This window comes from Crocuta crocuta, unplaced genomic scaffold, assembly GCF_008692635.1.
Source record: "Crocuta crocuta isolate KB4526 unplaced genomic scaffold, BGI_CrCroc_1.0 scaffold686, whole genome shotgun sequence".
Taxonomy (NCBI): domain Eukaryota; kingdom Metazoa; phylum Chordata; class Mammalia; order Carnivora; family Hyaenidae; genus Crocuta; species Crocuta crocuta.
This window is the reverse complement of record NW_027528884.1, coordinates 111126-125126: the sequence shown is the minus strand read 5'-3', so window position 1 is coordinate 125126 and position 14001 is coordinate 111126. Positions and strand designations below refer to the sequence as shown.

At 34.7% G+C, this 14001-nt stretch overlaps 1 long non-coding RNA gene across 1 annotated transcript; it reads right to left on the bottom strand.

Annotated features, from left to right (window-relative positions):
• Window positions 1-536: 536 nt before the first annotated feature.
• On the bottom strand, window positions 537-13704 carry LOC144225645 (uncharacterized). Its single transcript, XR_013333357.1, has 4 exons — window positions 13631-13704; window positions 1309-1431; window positions 1104-1206; window positions 537-719 (listed from the first exon to the last, which is right to left on the bottom strand). It is a non-coding gene; the product is annotated as an uncharacterized LOC144225645 (long non-coding RNA).
• Window positions 13705-14001: the final 297 nt, after the last annotated feature.

Sequence of the window (14001 nt, the reverse complement as noted above, 5' to 3'; positions counted from 1 at the left end):
CTTTTTTTTAAAAAAAACAAGCTAAGTAATGGAGACTCTCCTTTCTAGTTCTTTTCTCTACCTTCCTACAAATCTACACATGAACTTGGTTATCCATCTTTTTTCTATCTCACTCTTTGTCATCCTATTATGCTCATCTAGGTCTACAGCTGTGACTTTTTTTTTTCTCCTAATTTGCTTAATCCAGTGTACACGATTAGACAGGTTAACCAATTTGTGGTCTCTTTTACACACTATCTAACATTAGACATTTCTTTCATTGACCACATGCCACATGAATGTCTAGAACATACAATGGCTGTGAGGAATATAGGGATGGATAAGTGTCAGAAGATAGATGCCCATACTGGATTTGAGAACAGACAGAAAAAGAAATTTCTCCCAACTGGTTTGAGAGTGAGAACTGAACAGTGCACTCTGTAAGAACAGACATATGTTCTCTATTTTATTCACACTATCTTCCAAATTCTTTACAAAGGATTGGGTAAATTTCTAGATGAATAATGAAAGAACAAGAGCTTCATGGGAAAGGCAGATTTATTCTGGTATTGAAAGCCAGACTGAGTTTTTATTCACATAGGTTTATTCCATTTAGTGGATGGAATGATGTAAATCAGCAGAGAGAACACACCAGACATGTTCAGAACACAGAGAAGTCTCATGGGGCTTATTCAACTCTGTTTCCTGAAGAGGTTCAGAGACACAGCCAAGTTGAAGAGCTTTGGTTAAGACAGAAAACGGTTTAAACATTAGGCCTAGGGATATCAATTTAGGAGTTTCCACAGAGGTAAAGTCTGAAGCAGAGATTGTTAAGATTGCCTATTTGTGTAGAGCAGAGGAGAAAAAAGTCAAGGAATAAACTCCGCTAAATATATATATTTAGATGATAGAGGAAATAAGGTCCTTAAATAGTGGGGGAGAGGGAGGGAGGCAAACCATGAGAGACTCTTGAATGCCAAGAACAAACTGAGGACTGATGGGAGTGGGGGGAAGGGGAAGGGAGGTGATGGGCATAGAGGAGGGCACTTGCGGGGATGAGCACTGGGTGTTATATGGAAACCAACTTGAAAATAAACTATTAAAAAAAAAAAACAGATACATACACTCCTGGATCTAGTGAGTATCGTGAAGTCCCCTTCCTGCATGAAGACATTGAGGTCAGGAGAGACTATGGATTTGGATAGATGCGATGAGAGAATCTGAACTCTAGATGAAGAAAAAAAAGGGAGCAATTGGAAATTTAAGAAGATAATCAGAATATTCAAATAAAATAAGGGTAAATTAGGAGTAGAGGAAATAAACACATACCCTTTTGTAGACATTTGATGATAAAGGAAGGCAGATAATTCCAAGTTATTTTTTTTAAATCATATTTAATTGTGAAATAGCAATCAATCCTATTTTTTTTGATTGATAACAACATGAAATATCCTTAAAAGAAATGGAAAAATAAATCTTTTAATTATAAAACAATGCATTTAAAGTCAAATACTACCTCTGCAAACTGTCTCCTACCTTGATCTTCAATATTTCAATTAGTCATATGATTTTAAGTAAATCAGTAAGTAAGCTTCAGGAATTATTAGTAAAAAGGCCATCAAGAACGCATCTTGACTTTGACATAATATGTTCTATTATAAACATATATAATTAGAAAAGTTTTCAAGGAGAAGTTTAGAAAAGGTTTTATAAGATAAAAATAATTCTGTAAGATATAATAAAGCATTTTCTAAATGTTTTAATAAGAACAATACTATTTTATCAAATTTATATGGTTTATTCAAGTTAAGTAGTATATAGTCTTCAAAAGTCCAATGTGCTTCCTCTAAAAGACAAGTGAAAATAAACAAATCTTGGATTTTCTAATCTGCACCAGGAGTGGGATTTCTAATGATGTCCAGAGTCTTCAGAATGTGTACTTTATATTCATTACATACCAGACATGGTGCTAGGGAGTTTCACAAGTATAGTTTTATTAAAGCTTCATAACAACCCAGTGACAAGTATTACTTGTATTTTCTGTGTCAGAAAGCCCTGTTTAAATATTTGAGCTAGAGAATAACCAGCAAGTGACTAAAAAGTTTCCATCAGGAACAATGTCTCATAATTGACATATAGTCTCATTCACTAACACACCAAGTATTTGTTTATTAATTTGATCCTCATTCAATAAATCATATATCATTCAATAAATACTTACTAAACATCAATTGTGTGCCAGTTATGTTAGATTATGAAATATATTTTGGTAATTCTGTAAACTGATCTATCTGTACCTCCTGATTCTACAACTTTACATGATTACTTTTTCTTGGCTGGGAAGTACTGATCAAGAAGATTAAGCATTGTACCCAAGGATGGCACTGTTCTGCTCAATTCAGCTTGACAAATAACTATGTGTCAAGCAGAGGTTTTTTTTTTAGGTACAATGCATATAGAGGTGAAAAAATGTAACATTGTCTCTATTCTTTTGTGATTAAAGTCTAGTGGGGAACATGGATGATAAATAAGTAACTACTAGTGTGATCAGTATTATGAAAGAAGAATTACAATGTGCAGTGAAAGAATCTGATCAGCCTCAAATGCTTTCCTACAGGAAACTTGACAAAAGTACAAGGAAAAGAAAATTTTTATAGAGATAACTGGTTTCATTTTTAGGAACAATATCTCTTGATTACTCTTTTAGGACATTAAGTAGAAAAGCAATATTTTGCTGTAGTCATCACAACTGCTAAAATCTATTCTTCTAGTAATTCTACTTGTAACAGAATGCTGAGAACACAGAACAACACAATATATTCTAAAAAGAATATTCATTTCAGGTTAAGATTACCTATATGAGTTTACATGGCATCTAGTAGCTTACATTGCAACTTCTAAATTATAACACTAAAATACATTTTTAAAAACGATTAGAAAAACTAAGAGCAATCACAAAAACAAATACAAAACAGACTGCTATAAAATCTATTGACATGTCTGGGAAGAACTGAAATTAACTTCAAGACCTATGGAAAGGTACTGATATTACAGCCATAGTGGGATTGATACTCAGGCCTGGGAATTCAAAGATAACAAGGGACTTGGTAGGTGCAGTTACAGAGTTTAGAATTTATGGGTAAGAGAGATATTAATATAAACCATTATAGTAATGAATGAAATATTACAACCCTGAAAACACAACTATGTGGTCAAATTTGTATTAAAATGTTCTCTGTGCACATTATAAATCTATACAAAATGAAATGAAAAAAATGCACAAAACTATTATAAAATGTATTTATGTACAATTGTGTAATTAGGAAATAAAACACACAAAAGTTGCACATAAAACAATACATAGTAAAAAATTTTGGTTTCCTCTGTATGTAAACATAGGCATAACAAAAAAAATGAAGGCTAAAAAAGAACACATATATTATGTATGAGTGGCAGGATTATGATGATTTCTATTATCTTCTTTCTTTTCTGCATATCCCAAAATACCTGCCATAAGGATCCATTACACTTTTTCCAAATTTATCAAAAATATTAAAATAATACAGGGAGCCTGGGTGGCTCAGTTGGTTAAGCATCTGACTTTCGCTCAAGTTATGAGTTCGAGCCCCGCATCGGGCTTTGTACTGACAGCTCAGAGCCTGGAGCCTGTTTCATTCTGTGTCTCCTTCTCTCTCTGCCCCTCCCCTGCTCCCACTCTGTCTCTCTCTCAAAAATAACAAATAAACATTAAAAAATTTTAAAAATATATTAAAATAATATATATTAGTGAATTTAGGAGAAGATATTTTGTAAGCAAATTGTTAAGTCATGATAGTTTAATTTGTTAACATAAAGGACTTGTTTTTGTTGGCTGTTATTATGCAAGAATATTGCAGTGCTGTCAATTTCTTTTTAATCTCTAGCTTTGGTGTGCCTTTTTTCTCTCTCAGTAAGGGTATTGTTAATACATTATAAGTGAAATAATACATTTAAGATGGCTAGCACAATCCTTGATGCACTGTAACAGAAGGTAAATTTCCCTTCCCTCTACCTTCATTTTATTTGATTATTTAAAAAGAAATTTTTGGGGTGCCTGCTGGCTCAGTCAATTGAGTGTCCAACTCTTGATTTTGGCTCAGGTCATGATCTCAGAGGTGTGGGATCCAGCCCCTTGTCAAGTTTTGGTTGGGCATACAGCCTGTTTGAGATTCTCTCCTTCTCCCTCTACCACTCCCCCACTTGCATTCTCACACTCTCTCTAAAGTGAAAAATAAATAATAAAAATAAAAACAAATAAAATAATTTTTCATTTTGGAATTAATTTTAGATTTATAGAAAAGGTGCAAAAACAGTACACAATTATCTTCCAGTTTTCCCACTTTTTTAACTCTTTAAAAAAAGATTTATTTTGGGGGTGTGCGCCAGCAGGGCAGGGACAGAGTGACAGGGACAAAGGGTCCAAAGTTGGATCTTTGCTGACAGGCGTGACTGCAGGGAGCCCAATATGGGGCTCATACTCATGAACCGTGAGGTCATGATGTGGGCCCAGATCGGATGCTCAGCTGACTGAACCACCCAGGTGCCCTGCAGTTTCCCCATTATTAACATTAAGATATCATCTACCTTGGAGTACCTGCATGGCTCAGTTAGTTAAGCATCCAACTCTTGATTTTGGCTCAGGTCATGATCTAACAGTTTGTGAGATCGAGTCCCCTTTCGGGCTCTGCACTAACAGAGTAGAGCCTCCTTGGGCTTCTCTCTCTCTCCCTCTCTCTGCCTCCCCCCAAATAAGTAAACTTAAAAAAAAAGATATCACCTTCACTTTACTTGTTCAATCCCTAAAATCCCTTGTTTTCTTCAAAGAGCTATCTTCTACAGATATTTTAAATTCTTGCATATACTGTTATAATATGAAAACTAATCCTAGTAACATTTTTCAAAATATAAAGAAATATGATTTTATTTTTATTTTTTTTTTTTTAAATGTTTTATTTATTTCTAGGAGAGAGAGAGAGACAGCGTGAGCAGGGGAGGGTCAGAGAGAGAGGGAGTCACAGGCTGAAACAGGCTCCAGGCTCTGAGCTGGCAGTCAGCACAGAGCCTGACGCGGGGCTCGAACCCACGAACCGCGAGATCATGACCTAAGCGAAAGTCGGACGCTTAACCGACTAAGCCACCCAGGCGCCCCTAAAGAAATATGATTTTAAAGTGGAATGATAGGGGCACCTGGGTGGCTCAGTCAGTTAAGCATCTGACTTCAGGTCAGGTCATGATCTCACTGTTCATGAATGAGTTCAAGACCCGCATTGGGCTCTGTGCTGTCAGCGCATACGTGCATGTCAGTGAAAAGATAACTTATTATATGATTCAGTCTATGTTATGAAAATGAACAATGTCATATTGTGAAATGTTACATTTCAAAGAAGAACAAGGGAAAATTAAGATTGCTCATTTTCAACTACTGGAGCTGATGCTCATATCCTTTTTGCCAAATACTGTATATTTGCCACTGTTTATATCATACCTTTCAGTAACAATCTCAACACATATTGGATAGGAGCTTCTAAGACCTTGAGTTTTATCTTTGTACGTAGTGTATAACTTAAATATATAGTAATAAGTTACTCTCCGTCTCCCCCCCCATATATAATATTTCTAGAGAATAGATGTAACATGCAGTATTTCTCACAAATTTTTAAACCCAGGAAGATGCTGGATGAAGCTAATAGAAAGTTCTGATTTAAGCATGTGTAAAGAGATCTTATGTGCAGAATGAAAGTCAATAGTTTAAAATTAGCCAATAAGCTATTTTTGCCTTAGTTTAGAAAAGTCTAGGAGGAAAACTTACCATCACAGTTGCATCCACTGCATACGTTTTCCTTGTTAAAGAGCTAAATGAAGTAAAGTTGTATTCATATTCATTCAAGCTTTCATTGAGATTTTTAAGCTTTGTAATCATTCTACAATGCAGAAAGCAGCCTGATGGCATCAGATTAAGAATCCAATTTTGGGGGCACCTGGGTGACACAGTCAGTTGAGCGTCCAACTTCGGCTCAGGTCATGATCTCACGGTTTGTGGGTTTGAGCCTCACATCGGGCTCTGTGCTGACAGCTAGCTCAGAGCCTGGAGCCTGCTTCAGATTCTGTTTCTCCCTCTCTCTCTGACCCTCCCCTGCTCACACTGTCTCTTATTCTCTCTCAGAAATAAATAAAAGCATTAAAAAGAAAAGAATCCAATTTTGTTACTTTTGTTTGGGTATTTGTTTACAGATAATAATATAATTATGGCCATAGAATTGTATATCTGTAATGAATCATACAAACTATTCCAAATCTTTACTTGAGACAGACATACAGTTAGGGGTGCTAAATGTGATTTAAGACCTTACTTAATACTCACATTTCATGCTCCCCAATAGAATATCAGTAGAGGATGCTTTTCACTAAATAGTATGTATATTTAAAATACATGGCGTCTATGTAATGTCAAATTTATTGGAACAAAAAAGTAATCCATTTTCCTCCCTGTTCCTATTTTTCACTGAGCCAAAAACAAATGTAATCAGATTTTACTTTTTATACCTTTGTCAAATATTCTAAATACAGAGAAGCATTTTTAAATGCCATCAACAGTGGTTTTTCAATGGATTCTCTTCCTTCTCAATTCAAATGATTTCATTTTGTATATGCAACTTTATTTTCTGTCCAAATTAATTTTGAGTTGTGTCTTCACAGGCCCTCTCAGCCTCTCTGACCTGTTCATTTTAATTAGCCAAATAATTGCATATCATTCAGCTTAGGTAATTGCTGGTCAATTACTAATACTTTACTTAAAATAATTTGAGTATTTTCAATATATTTGAGGTCTTAATTGAAACTGTGTTCAATAAAAATGAACATTTTATGAAAAGTACTCATACTCTAGATAGCCCAAATTAAAGACATACTATTTCTAATTCTTGGGAAAAGTAACTGAAGTGAAAGCAAAAAATTGGTTAGTGAACTAAGCATAAATTGTTCAGCTGAAACCCGAATTGCTTTAGTATAGTGTAAGTTGAGTTCATGGTGGATTGGATTAAGCTGCCTGAAGTCTGGTCCTACGTTTTAAATTTGACTTAACATAATAAGAAGTAAATGTTTTCTGCTTTGTGCTTTTAACTTTGTAAGGATTGGAAAATATCAGTGAACTTGTAGGGGAAAGACTCACCGAGCATAGCAGATCCAGGCCTCTAGACAGAGAGGCTGGAGACACTATAATCTGCCTGGAGACTAAACAGAAGGAAGAATATTGTCCTTCCTCTGCTCATATAGGCCCTCACTGTGGGTTGAAGGAGCATCTCCTGTGCACATTTGTATTTAACAGGCCTTGTCCTCGTATGGTCTGTTGCCAGGAATAACAATAAACAGTAGCTCATTACACAAGGTGCCATCTCATTATGTGAGGAGCTATGCTAGCATATTAAAAACAAAATACTGAAAGCCTAAAAGAAAACATGACTGAAACTGAATGCAAACAACTGTGCCTATTATTTTAGATATATTGATCCCCTACAAAAGAGTGGCATACTTAATGAATATTCTTAATGATTTTACAGTGGGGCAAATTATCAATGAAAGGAACATGATTTAAAAAGACAGTATGATCTGACACCCAATAAAATCCAATATTCTTGCAAGCAACACCAAGTCACTCTGTTATAACTCTTAGGGAGCAAGAAGTCTACAAAATCAGGAAGGGAAATAAAATTACTTTGTTTCTGCCATAGTTTCAAAGTTGACTAAAATGCTTACAGGGTACCATGAAAATATTTCCCAAACCAACCAAATCCTGTTCTTAGTAATTATTTCCTCCCATTCAGGCAAAATACAGTTGATAGAAAACAGCAAACTGTTTTTAGGAGATTTAATAAGAATGAAGCATCATATGGAAAGAAAATTTTCATTACTTTAAATCATAACCTTTTGAGATTTTACTTTCAGGAATCTTTTCAAATACTTAAGGTATGATTAGGCTATAAAAGGTTAAGTTAAAAGGTAGATATATCAGTCATATTCTTGAGATTGGGGTTATGTGAATAGTCTATAGAGACTCAAAGAATTTGAAAGTGAGCAGAAAAAAAGTCATGAATATATAGAAAAATTTGACACACATTTAAAAAAAAGAAAAAGACATTAAGTCTGGATAAAACAGAAAGGTTTTGAGATTTACAAATAAAAATTTAGGGATTTCTGTTATGTAACAATAATTTAGTGTATTTCTGGACACAACAGATCATGAATTAGATGTGATTTGTATCCTTTCAGAGATGTAACTAGCTAAATAATTTTCTGGAGAGAAAAAAAAGAATCCGTAAACATTAAAATACATTAATGAATGCCTTAAAGTCACATCAGTTCTATTTGCAAAATGAAAGGCAATCACATATTTCTCTTGAAAGCCCTAATCTCTATTTTGACACTGTCCAGATTTAGACCACTTGCTATGATCAAAGAACTTTCTAGTAGACCTCTCCAATCCCAGTGGAAATCCTAGGTATCAACCTTTCTTCTTATAGAATTACTGAATTATTCCTATTCTAGAATTATTCCTATAGAAAATTGAAGATGAAAGAAAATTTAATATGAATGCAGTTCATGCATTTCAATTTACATATAAGAAAACAAGTATCAGAGAGAAAAAGAAACATTTCAATAATGGAACTCATTTAATCTTTAAAGAAACATTCTGGAATTTATATTATTACCCTATTGACAAAATACAAGGTTCAAAGTGTTTAAAAAATTCGCCATGGGTCTCTCAGCCAGAGGTCAGTGAATTTCAAATTCAAACATTGTAATGGAGCATTTCATTCTGAATGAGAATATGAGAAATATAGTAGGTGCAGGGTTATTAAAATCTCCTGATTCATTTTCAGGAGCCTGTATAGGGGGATGTTTATTCAAGTCAATTAAGAAATATAATACATATAAATGATATATATTTTTATATATCATGAAAAAATAAGGTATTTTGTTTGAATTTTCTTCCTATTCCTACTTCATCTCATACTCTTACCTTAGTGCAGAGATAGGAAAAAAAATTGCAAAAAGTTGCCTTAGTCATAAAGAATAAAATATGTTGTAATGGGATGCTAATTTTTTATTACAAATAACATCTGAGAGAGTTTTTAATTAAAATCCATTGTAATGACTAAAGGAGCCATGGGAAAAAGAGAGATTGTGAAGACAGGCAGTAAATTGGAGAAGGTGGTGTGGTTTGCAAGAGAATTGTGCTCTTATTCAAGTTTTCCCTTTAACTTGCTCTATGACTAGATAGTTATGGAGGACCAACCCAATGCAATACCTAAGGATTTTCAGCTCTTGTGTTTATGCCTTTGGGTAATCCTTGCCTTTGGTGGGGGGCGGGGATCTGTGACTTGCTTCTAACAGTATTTGCCAAAGGTGATGGGATGGATGTTACAAGTGTATAAGACTTGGTCTTAGCAGACTAAAACAAGAAACTCTTCTTATGGCTCAGTAAACTAAGTGGCCATGTTGAAGATTCACATGTGGCAGAGAACTGAGGACAGCCTCTAAGAACAGAAAAAAGTTAATGTCTTAGTAACACAGCTATGAGGAAATTAATTCTGTCAACAAGTTGAATGAGCTTGGAAGATGAATCTATTCCAGTAGAGCTTCTTAAGGAGAAGGCAGGCTGAGACCCGGAGCAGAACACCCAGCTATGCTGTGCCCACAGTCCTGACCTATGAAGACTGTGATATACAAAACACATTCACAGTTGTTTGTTATGCAGCAACAGAAAACTGTTAACAATGGGTTACCCTAATTTCTTTGAGACTGAGTGAAAAAATTACATACATTTTTAACTTATTTTTTTTCTAAAATGTTTCTTGGTTGTAGGAGTCTAGAATTTAAAGAATTTACCCTGAAATGTTGATTCTTTCATTTAAGTAAGAAGATTGTGAGTCTGAAATATAAACCCATGAAGGCATGTATGGGACCATAAAAAGAAAGGGCTGAAGTTTAACTATGTGTCACCTCCTATGTGGGTTTCCTGTTTAATGACCTCTTTAAACAGTCTTTAAAGTAGTGTGCCTGGGTGGCTCAGTTGGTTAAACGCCCAACTTTGGCTCACATCATGGTCTACGATCTGTGAGTTCAAGCCCAGGGTCAGGCTCTGTGCTGACAGATAAGAGCCTGGAGCCTGCTTCAGATTTGTGTCTCCCTCTCTCCCTGCCCCTCCCCTGCCCGTGCTCTGTCTCTCTCATTCTCAAAAATGAATAAATGTTAAAAAATTTTTTTTTTAAAGTAGTCTGAACAGTTTCTTTTGGATCCACCAGGCAGATTTCCTAAGTAAACCCAGCTATCCATTATCCCTGCACTTTGGGAAAGTGTCCCACAGCTCTCAGGAAGATGTATCTGATCCTTAAATACAGAGTTAAATGCATTTAACCTCCTTTACCTGGTGTGATTCCTCCACCTACATTAGATTCAGTCCTCAAGTTCTAGGATAAGTAGCAGTGCTTGTACATTTTTCCAGGTCTCCTTAATGCCATGAGGAGCACACAACAATCACTGTACATCTGAAACCGTAAAAGGAGACTGTATTCTGCTTTTACAAGGACTTCTTCCTACGAAGTTCACAAAGCTGAAGTAGTTGTTTTGTTTTGTTTTTTTCCTGATTTAGGTCATAGAACAGATCCAGAACATGCAGTTTTAATTAATTTAAAGAATTCTCACTCCATGCTTACTATTTGGTCTACTGTTTAAAACATGGGAATAAAATGTGTTTTCCTACAATTAGGAATGATTCTTTTGCAAAAGCAAGGGCTCACAAAATACCAGTTTGCTGTTTTATGGCTACCATTTTATAATTTTATTATTGTATTTTAATAACATATATATTGTGTATTTTAACCTGGCACACTTAGGATGCCTCATCATCTCCCATGAGAAAAGGTAAGAAAGCAACACATTCTGTAGTTGAGAAATGTGAGCTACTATATAAATAAAATTTTCTGTTAAACAAACATCAGTGTGGCACCTCAGCCGCTCGGTCAGTTCAGAGTCTGAGTCTTGATCTCAGCTCAGGTCTTGATCTCAGGGTCATGAGTTCAAGCCTCATGCTGGGCTCTGTGCTGAGTGTGAAGCCTACTTAAAAACAACTATAGCAACATGAGGGAAACCTAAGTACCTACTCATTAGGAATTTCTTTGTTGTCAAGTAAATATGTTAATTTAATAAAGACCTATTCCCAGGTCATTAAACATTATCTAAATATCTTCTTTGCTTTCTTGCCTTTTCTTTTCTGCCCTCTTTTATCTTGCCATTTTGCCTCCAAAACACATTGGGCCTGCATTCTTATAAAATGCATGCAATTTAAACTTTGCTCTTCTTTAATAATCTTTAGGGATGTTGGAAAAAGCGAAGTTTTATACATATTAAAAGTAAAATGTGAACTGCCAGCTTGGAATGTAGACAAGAGTTGGTAAAGTTATGTGAAGGTAGGAAATGGTTTCCTTCCTGAAAGTTTAATTTGTTGGTATTTTCTGGAAGGTGCCTGGAGCACTTGTTAACATTCATAACATGCTAACAAGATTTATTTTTCGTAGAGAATATAAATTGGGCAGGAGAAAGCTTTGGGAATGAACAACAAACTGGTATGGAAAAATGCAGGAATGCGGTTTGACCTACTGCCCTTCCTTTTTCAAACACACATGGGACACCATCACGCCTGAGCCCCTTTCATTTTCTCCTTCCTTGTTAGTTCTCTATTTCCCTTCCAGCCTCCATTTGTATTCCTTTCTTTCGAAGCCTTTTAGTATATAGTTCAACACTGTACATTTCTGTCTATCCTAACACCCCTGGTAGCATCTTTTTTTATTATTAATTCAACATGTTTAAAATGATCTTCATATACTAGAGTCCCTTAAAACTTAAATTCAGCGTCTCTATCAATTTGGATTATACTTTAAGCACACATATTTCAGCAAAATATATTTGTCATTTTATTTTTAGATATTTATTATATGAAGTGTGTTTGTGGGGGATTAGATTTAAAACGATCAGATTATCATTACTGGATATTTCCTTTACAGCTTTCACCAAATTACAAAATATTGTAAACATGTCTAATATTTGTATATGCCATGTTTTATTTTTATGTCATTGTATTTTTATGAATATTTCGCGAGCTTCTTCTTTGACTGCAGAATGCTGGCAGAGCACTAGGTCACTGATCATTTCTTACCAAGTCAACAGGTATCCTCATCTTCTGGAATAGTCTTAAGAACTGAGAAGTGAATTCATATCTAAATCTCACTTTTATCTCCAGTTTTACATTGTTGCTAGAAATATTCAGCTTCATTTTCAGAAATTATATAAAAGAAAGCTAATTTCATGGAGACTTTGCATAACCATGACTATAACTCAAATATGAATTATAGTTTTTGTATATTTCTTACAGTCTCAGGAACACATTCACTTCTTCCTGAAATTCCTGTTTTACAGGGAGTTTTTAGTGGACACAGTTTATTTTCAGCTGCTTAAGAAACTAACACTCTAGGGCACCTGGTTGGCTCAGTTGGTTAAGCATCAGGGGCTCCTGGGTGGCTCAGTCAGTTAAGCGGCTGACTTTAGCTCAGGTCATGATCTCGTGGTCCATAAGTTTGAGCCCTGCATCGGGCTCTCTGCTGATAGCTCAGAGCCTGGAGCCTGCTTCAGATTCTGTGTCTCCCTCTTTCTCTGCCCTTCCCTGGCTCATACTCTGTTTCTCTCTCTCAAATATAAATAAAATATTTTTAAAAATTTTTATAAAAAAAAACCTAACATTCTGAAGATGAAGCTACCTTATAATTGAGACACTTCTCGAAATTTGCACGTCAAAACATAGCCACATAAAATAAAGCTCATTTTATAATCACTAACCACTTTTGAAATTGAGAATTCATTTTCTGGCAAGAGCTATGTAATTTTTAAAAATCTATTATTTCTTCAAACTCAGGGCAGTTCAGTAAAGAGAAATAAGAATAGTTTTACAGTGCCATCTGTTTAATACACATGTTCAGTTTGAATCTAAATATCTGGATTTCTGTAAACAGTTGAACAGTTTCTTTTTGTTCTTTGGAAAATTTTTGTTTGTATCACTGTTGATCTTTTCCCTTCAATTTCAAAATAACACATGTCTACTGAAGAAATCATGACTTTTGTAACAGTAAAAAGAGTAAAATAATGTTTACATTAATTCCTATTTCACAGAGCACCGATCATAGACCTGGAGTCAGACTGCCTGGATTATAATCTCAACTCCAGCATTTTCAAAATATCTAAATTGAGAGACATTACTAGTCTCAGTTTGCTCATCAATAAAATGGAGTTGGTAACAGTGCATAAATAACAATGTTATTTTAAGAGTATCACACTCCCTGACATACCATAAAACCCAGTGAGTGTTACTAATATCATTATTATTAAAATCAAATTATTTTTTTAAATTGCATAATGTTTTGTGATAACTTATAATGTCATTTTCATTTTTTTCAGGTGTAAATAAAAAAATACACTACAATATGTAAGCTTATTCATAAATATGGTAGTAATATCTACAGATACACATCTAAGTTAAAGCAAAAATCAGTAAATATTGGGGCACCTGGGTGGCTCAGTCGGTGACAGCTCAAAGTCTGAAGACTCTTCTCATTCTGTGTCTGCCCTTCCTCTGCTTGTGCTGTCTCTATCAAAAATAAATAAACATTAAAAAATATTAAGCATCAGAATTTCCCATTTTTCCTTACACATATAAATACTTGAAGAGAACATCAAGGTCTAGGCCTATATATCCCATAATGAAACAAGAGGCATTTTTAACTCTTTTTTCCCACTAAAGAAAGCAAATAAATACATATAAATGTGCATACAAATGCATAGATACTTCCCAATCTGCACTGTATTTCAGTTTATTTTTCCATCACTTGTCCTTTTCCGTATCCCTCATAAAGAGTATCTATTATAGCACACCCATTA